Source organism: Dryobates pubescens, chromosome 13, assembly GCF_014839835.1.
Source record: "Dryobates pubescens isolate bDryPub1 chromosome 13, bDryPub1.pri, whole genome shotgun sequence".
Lineage (NCBI taxonomy): Eukaryota > Metazoa > Chordata > Aves > Piciformes > Picidae > Dryobates > Dryobates pubescens.
This window is the reverse complement of record NC_071624.1, coordinates 18,779,607-18,787,939: the sequence shown is the minus strand read 5'-3', so window position 1 is coordinate 18,787,939 and position 8,333 is coordinate 18,779,607. Positions and strand designations below refer to the sequence as shown.

The 8,333-nt window shown below is 51.9% G+C and overlaps 1 protein-coding gene across 1 annotated transcript in view; it reads right to left on the bottom strand.

Annotated features, from left to right (window-relative positions):
* MED12L (mediator complex subunit 12L) overlaps positions 1-8,333 on the bottom strand; it is a 136,249-nt gene that overhangs the window by 65,989 nt on the left and 61,927 nt on the right. The gene's annotated exons all lie outside the window — the stretch shown is intronic.

The following is an 8,333-nucleotide window of genomic DNA, read 5'->3' as shown; positions in this document are numbered from 1 at the left end:
GCCAGCTGAAGCTAAGGATGCCTCAGCTCAGGAAGCAACCCCCAGGAGGCTCCAGTCAGGATGGATTGGCCTGGAGTGGGATCTAACAAGATGACTCAACATCCCCAGGGTCCATCAGATAGTCACTGAGGGGGCTTGCAGCAGGTGAAGGAGAGGGGAGAAGGTGGAAGATGTTCGGTGTGCCCACAGGCAGGGTGGCTGCCAGGGCAGGGCAGCTGCAGGTACAGCAATCTGCTGCCAGCCAAGAGCAGCTCAGCTTTGCCTCTGGGGCCTGTGTGGTGCTGATTGCACCATGGTGTCCACAGATCAGACCTACCAGAGGGCTTCTCAAGCATAAGAGATCTCTTCTCAAAAAAATAAAATAAAGAAGGGGGGAAAATAGATTGTTAAAGGCACTTTTCATTCCCACAAATCTCATTCTAAGGGAGGACATAACAAAAGTGTCCCCTGACAGGCTCACACGTGACAAGCCCTAGCAGTCAGCATCAGGCTGACAGCTCAGCACTTTGCCTGCCTGATTCCACAGGAACCACACTCAAAGCATTGGGGATTTCTTGTTCCCAATGATTGCTAACTTTGGCTGCTTCCAACTCATGGAAACAACACTTGTGTGTGATCAGCAGGTGAAGCTCTTTGTAGGACAGCAGCTCAGGCAGCATCCTCAGGGGATGATTTCATCCTGGTCTGTGCAGAGGAATTAGAGGAGAGCATCCAACAGCAAGGCAAGAAGAAGAGCATCATAAAAGACCAACACAGCAGCTGCTGCACGAGAGTGTTGAGTAACTACAACATTGCTGACAAGAAGAAACAAAGGGTCTCCACCAGAGCTCATGCTGGACCTCAGGCTGCTCCAGTGAGATGCTGGCAGGCTTCACACCACACGAGCAGCCAACAGCACCCCAGACTTGTTTACAACATGGGCAGAAGAAACGCAAACCATCTGTCACAGCCACTTGTGCAAACATTCCCAGCTGGTCCTGGCCAAGCAGGTCAGAGCAGTGAGGGTCACAATAGGGTCCGAGGCTGCTCCAGCCCAGGATGTGCTGTGGGGACCTCTCCAGGGTAAGGCAAAAGCAGAAAGAGAAGTTCACAGAATCACAGAATTAACCAGGTTGGGAAAGACCTCAGAGATCATCCAGTCCAAGCTATCACCCAGCACCATCTGATCAACTCAACCATGGCACCAAGTGCCTCATCCAGGCTCTTTTAAACACTTCCAGGGACAGTGACTTCACCACACCTCCCCGGGCAGCACATCCCAATGGCCAATCACTGTCTGTGATTCCTTCCTCACATCCAGCCTAAACTTCCCCTGGAGCAGCTTGAGACTGCATCCTCTCCTTCTGTCACTGGTTGCCTGAGAGAAGAGACCAACCCCCACACACTCTTCCTTCTCCGGTGGCTGCCCCCTGCAAGGAGCCCACCTCCCACCCAGTGCCCCAGGATGCATTTGCAGCAGGGACAGGGAGCAAGGTCAATCATTTTGCACTGTACAAACCAGGCTTGCTGAGGGAGAAAGCTGCTCCTGCACAAACCAAACCGCTTCAAACAGACTGGCAGGAGCTGGTACGGGTCCTGAGCAGTGCATTTTTTTACTCAGGCACTGCAGTGCAGCTGGACGAACAGAAGATGGCAACAGCCCATCGTCAAGTGCCTTACTCTATAAGGACTTCCCTTTTAATCTAGGGGCGGGGGGGGAAATGGTTTGAGATGAAAATCCTGACAAGGCAGCATTCAGCTAGCAAGACAAAATCCTGCAGGAGAACAGAAGACCACCTTTGGTGGAGCTGTGTGCTGAAGCAAGGGCTGCTTTTGTCTCTCTTCTCTCTGAGCACAGTTCTGTTTTAGGCTTTTCTTATACAGAATGAAGAAGTTGAAGTATTCCAATATTTGGATTCAAGCAAATAGGATTAAAATGCTGACACTGCTCTGGGCAGGGGGTGGAAATCATTTCTACAAAGGAAGACAGGGTATATGTGATACTTATCCCACTTTAAATATCTCTGTTTTACCCAGCTAAGTACCACAGAATACACCCCACTTCCCAGTCATGGAATCACAGAATTGTCAGGGCTGGAAGGGACCTCAAGGCTCAGCCAGTTCCAACCCCCTGCCATGGGCAGGGACACCTCACACTACAGCAGGTTGCTCACAGCCACATCCAGCCTGGCTGCAAACACCTCCAGGCATGAGGCTTCCACCTGGGCACCTCCCTGGGCAACCTGTGCCAGGCTCTCACCACCCTCATGGGGAAAAACTTCTTCCTGACATCCAATCTGAATCTACCCACTTCTAGTTTTGTTCTATCCCCCCTAGTCCTATCACTCCCTGACACCATAGGGGGTTCCTGTAAACCCCCTTCAGATACTGGAAGGCCACAAGAAGGTCTCCTCAGAGCCTTCTCCAGACTGAGCAGACCCAACTCTCTCAGTCTCTCTCCATAGCAGAGCAGCTCCAGCCCTCTGCTCATCCTCAGGGCCATTCTCTAGACACTTTCCAGCACCTCCAGATCCTTCCTGTAATAGAAGCTCCAGAACTGGCCCCAGAGCTCCAGCTGGGGTCTCACCAGAGCAGAGAGGAAGAATCGCCTCCGTGGCCCTGCTGGCCACACTTCTCTTGCTGCAGCCCAGGATGTGATTTGCTTTCTGGGCTGCAGTCAGCTCTGTAGAGAAGTCCATTCACACACAACCTCAGAGGCTGGTTCTGGATCAGAAGTGCCAGTTTGTACTCTCAGGGGGACTATGCACACACACAATGATATTAAAGAACCGTCCTGGGAAGGGGGTTGAAGAGTTTGAACTCTCACAAGCACCACACTAAAAGGAAAGGGCTGTGTGAAAGGACAGCCTTTAGGGCTGCAGGATCACTCCTGGGCACACAGACAGGAGCAACCAAGGTCTGACATGGCTAAAGAAAACCAAGGCTGAGTGCTTCTGGTCTCCTTTCTCAGGGTCCAAGCAACATTAAATCCCAGAGGGTCTATGGCTCCTTAACTGTGGTGCATTCAATTCCCACCCCTCACCCAGGCTCCACTCTGCAGCTGGACCCCCTCTAACACCCCTGCAACACCCTCATGGCTACAGGAAAAGCTTCTCTGCCACCACAAGAGATTGTGACACACAACCTTCCAATAACAAGACCATTCATGAGGCTGCAGCTTTCTCCCAGCCCTCCTTGTGCCCTCCCCTCCACACACACATCACCCCAGGGCCAGGCTAAGGCAGGTGGCTCCAGCCACCACACATCCCCTGAGGTGCTCCATGTGCTCAGCCTGCAGGACAGGTGAGCATCATCCTGGTGTTGCTTCCTTATAGGACCCAGTAACCCAACACTGCCAAGTCTGCTGCTGCTAACCCATATCCCTCAGCACCTCATCTACACAGCTTCCTCCAGGAATGACTCAGCCACTGCCCTGGGCAGCCTGTTCCAGGGATGGATAACCCTTTCAGTGAAGAAACTTTTCCCATTGTCCAACCTAATCCTCCCCTGGTGCAACTTGAGGCTGTTCCCTCTTGTCCTATTACTTGTTACTAGAAGAGGCTGAGCCCCTTCTGGCTTCAATCTCCTTTCAGGGAGCTGCAGACAGTAGCAAGGTCTCCCCTCAGCCTCTTTGTTGTCCTCTCCTGTGACATAACCACTCACACCACTGGAACTGAAGCTCATTATCCTGCTGGACTTAAAGCTGCTTGACACATGACCTTCTCTGGACCTGTTCCAGCCTCTCAACCTCCCCCTTGGAGTGAGGGTCCCAAAACTGAACCCAGTGCTCAAGGTGTGGCCTCACCAGTGCCCAGTGCAGGGCACTGTACTCCCTACCCTGGTCCTGCTGATGCAGGCCAGGATGCTGCTGTCCTTCTTGGCCAGTTGTGCACACTGCTGGTGTGTTGGAATCATAGAATCAATGGCCAATTACTCTTTCTGGGAAGAACTCCTTCCTGACATCCAACCTAAACCTCCCCTGGCACAGCTTGAGGCTGTATCCTCTTGTTCTGGTGCTAGGTGCCTGGGAGAAGAGACCAACCCCCACCTGGCTACAACCTCCCTTCAGGGAGTTGGAGAGAGCAAGAAGGTCTCCCCTCAGCCTCCTCTTCTCCAGGCTAAGCAACCCCAGCTCCCTCAGCCTCTCCTCCCAGGGCTGTGCTCCAGACCCCTTCCCCAGCTTTGTTGCCCTTCTTTGGACATCTTCCAGCATCTCAACATCTTTCCTAACCTGAGGGGCCCAGAACTGGACACAGTGGAAATGCCATTTGAACACATTCTTGCAGGCAGCTCCTGACTGCTACCTCCACAAGATCCTTGCCCCTGTGTGCACCATGCCCTTTACTTTCAAAGTTTCTCCAGCAACAAGCTCCCTTGTGGTTTCCACCAGCCCAGCTTCCTAGGAATCCTAAAAAAGGAAACAAAAAACCCCAAAAGGTCTAAAAATGTCTCTTTGTGTGGACACCAGAACCTCATGCATTGAGCAACTGCAATTGTGTAACTGTGACTCAGATGCATCCCTCAGCTCTGCACAAACCCCCCAGGCCCAGTGTGGCCCTGTAAGGCAAAATGTTTGCACTCTGGGGCCATCTGACCTGCTGACCACACTGCAGACAAAGCCTTGTAAGGCCTCAGAAGTCTCCTCTACAACAATGCAGAGGCATCCATCCCTCAGCAAAACAAAACTAGGCTGTGATAGAGTAAAATAAAACCCCCAAAGCAGAAGGTCCTGGGATGCTTTTGGAACTCAGCTGCCTTCTGGTGGGATTATTCTACATAAACATTTATCTTGTGCATGCTGCTTGTATCAGCTTACAGAGCCTGGCCACAGCCAGGGCACAGTCCCTGTGTCTGCACATTCAGTAGGGTTGGAAGCACTGAGTACCTCATGAGAAGCCCTGGGAAATGGGGAACAACCTTATTTGGATGAGAAGATTAACAGCCAGAGATACTGCTGGGGTGTGGTAATGGTTTGGTGAGAAACCCAAGTATGAACCTGTCAAGCAATCAGACCCATTCCTGATAGCAAAGGCTCCAGAGCTGCCACTCCAACCTTTTCTTGGTGATGCAAGGTCCTTCATCCAGAAGAAACCTAAGCATGAACCTGTCAAGCAGTCAGACCCATTCCTGATAGTAAAGGCTCCAGAGCTGCCACTCCAACCTTTTCTTGGTGATGGAAGGTCCTTCAACTAGAAGAAACCCAAGTGTGAACCTATCAATCAGTCAGACCCATTCCTGATAGTAAAGGCTCCAGAGCTGCCACTCCAACCTCGACTTGGTGATGCAAGGTCCTTCATCTACAAGAAACCCAAGCATGAACCTGTCAATCAGTCAGATTCATTCCTGATAGTAAAGGCTCCAGAGCTGCCACTCCAACCTTTGCTTGGTGATGGAAGGTCCTTCAACTAGAAGAAACCCAAGTGTGAACCTATCAATCAGTCAGACCCATTCCTGATAGCAAAGGCTCCAGAGCTGCCACTCCAACCTCGACTTGGTGATGCAAGGTCCTTCATCTACAAGAAACCCAAGCATGAACCTGTCAATCAGTTAGCCTCATTCCTCTTAGCAGTGGCTCCAGAGCTGCCACCCCAAGCTGGACTTCTGTCACCAGCAGCATGAAGAAACAAATCCCCAGCAGCAGCCCTTGCAGTCACCAGAAGGGCTCTGATAATGCCTTCAGCTCTCTGCCACCTCTATCTCTGGATCTATGCTCTGCAGTTCTGACACAGAAGTTCAGCAGCAGGACCATGACAAGTTTCCTTTCACAGACACTAAGCTCAGACAAAGAGTTAGGGTTTACTTCCTTACTGAAAGGATGGCTGGACCAGCAGACGGGACCTTTGGATTCTGTGGGAGAAGACAACTTGTGTGGCTAAAGGTGAAACACAGAGGCAGCTGGTTCTGAGGCCATCAGAAGCACCTGATGGACAGGAGAGGTGTCCTGGCACTCATGCTCACTGCTTGCTTTCTAACCCTGCATCTTTTAGCTCCTGAGAGACCCAGTTTGGCTGGCACTTTGGAAAAACATCCATGTTTACATATCAAAGGGTCCTGTCCCTGCTGCCCAGAGTCATTCCAAGGGGGTGACAAAGCAGGCAGAGCTTGGACCTGCTGCCCACCCTTTAAGCTCTTAATCCTCTGCCCTGGGCAACTGCTTGCTTCTCTCCAAAGCACACCCAAAAATGATCAGTGCTGCAAGGTTTCATCCATCACAGAAGAGCAGCTGACCCCTGCAAACACTGCCTTTCTCTGAGACACTGGCACAAGCTGCCCAGGGAGGTGGTGGAAGCCTCATGCCTGGAGGTCTTGAAGGCCAGGCTGGATGTGGCCCTGAGGAACCTGCTGCAGTGTGAGGTGTCCCTGCCTATGGCAGTGGGGTTGGAACTGGCTGAGCCTTGAGGTCCCTTCCAACCCTAACAATTCTATGATTCTGTTCTTTGGGGACTTCACATGTCCATGGACACTTCAGTCCCCTCTTGAGGCAGCACTGTGACTGATGCCCCCAGCTGTAGCTGAACAGCTCTGAGCAGCTCTGTCCCTTTTGTGTGGTCAGGCAATCCCACAATGACAGCACATCAAAGATGAAGCATGAAGAAGTCATCTCCAAGGTTGCCCATCCTTGGTTCAGGTTACCTTTTAGCAGACCACCATCATTAACATCATTTCCAGTCATCATAGCCCTGCCTGTGGAGCTCAAGCTGTCCACTGCCCCACGAGAGCTGCAGAAGCCCTCAGGAGAGCACCCACACCTCTCAGCACAGCAACTTGTGCTCAAGATAACTTTGCCTGCTCAGAACTGACTTCCTTTTCTGATAGGCACTGGTTACTCATGACCTTCAGAGAAGAAGACCAGAGCCACTTCCCCTCTGCTTCCCCTGGCAAGTGCTATTCTGCTTCTGCTGCTCAAAACCCCAACGGTGGCAGCCGGAGCTTGCTGCAGCCCCTGGGCACGGGAGCAGCGCTGAGCACAACCACTGGGACTGCCCTCCAGATGACCCACAGGAGAGCTGCTTGAGCACACAGGTATGTCCTTGCCTAGGGAAAAGCATCTTCCCACCTCAGGCTTAGCTCTGCACGGGGCATAGCTTTAAATTGGGAGCCTACCTCCAGCTGAGGTCTGGGTAGCTGCTCCCAGCATGAGCCGCTTCTGAGGCTTGGCCAGCACCGGGGGCTTCACGGCAGCTCATGCATCCCAGTTTGTGTCTGCTGAAGAACAAGCTGGGCAAAAAATGTCAATGTGAGCAAGATTCTGGATCTATCAGGGCAAGAAAGCATCTTGGTTCCAAGCACAGCTTGGTTAGGCTGCAGAAAAAGAGGGTGAGGGGAGACCTTCTCAATCCCTACAACTCCCTAACAGGAGGCTGGAGCCAGCTGTGGGTTGGTCTCTTCTCCCAAGGAACAAGTGAGAGGAAGAGAGGAAACGGCCTCAAGTTGCACCAGGGGAGGTTTATTTTGGCCATCAGAAGAAACTTCTTCACTGAAAAGGTTCTCAGAGACTGGCACAGGCTCCCCAGGGAGGTGGTGGAGTTCCCATCCCTGGAGGTGTTTACAAGAAGCAGAGATGTGGTGCTGAGAGACATGGTTCAGCACCAGCCTCGAAACAGTTAGAGGATGGTTGGATTCAATGACCTTAAAGGTCCTTTCCCACTGAAATGATTCTGTGATTCTATATCCATAAAGCAGAGGATGCTCTTCAGTGAGCACAGCCCAGAGCAGGCACCCTTCTGCTCGCCTGCCCTTGGCTTCTCTGCTTCCTCTGCAATGACTCCTGACCCCTTGCAAAGCAGTTTCTGAGTTTATCTGTACACTGGGGGGAGTCACTCCAGCAATTTCCTGTTTCTGACAGAGTATGGTAACATTTTCAACAGTCAGGAGCCTGGGTTTTGGACCTGAGGAGTATGGGAGCATGCTGCACATTGATCCCTGCATCACTACAGAACCACTCACACAGCGCTTGGCAAACTCCATCCCCAGCAGCCTGTTGGAAACCTCTGTTCAAATGCAGCAGCAACCTTGATGGTAGCTGAACTTCTCTGTTTACTTTGTGTGGTCTTTCAAGCACAAGGACAGGCAGCAGAAGCTCCAAACAACAACAAAAAACATGAAAGGGGTTGGGGGGGGGGGGGGGGAATAGCACAGCAGATAAAAGTGAAGTTAGAGGGAGAAGGAAGATGTCACCAGCTGAGGGCTGAACATAGGATGGCTATTTACAGCCACCAGAACAAGCTGTGCTCTTCAGGGAAGTGAAGATAGCACAAAACTGCAGCCTGTCCAACATCCACACCCCCAGAACTCCACCAGGCAGGACTGACAAACCAAGGGCAGGCAGCAGCAAGGTGCTGTGCTCGTGGTGC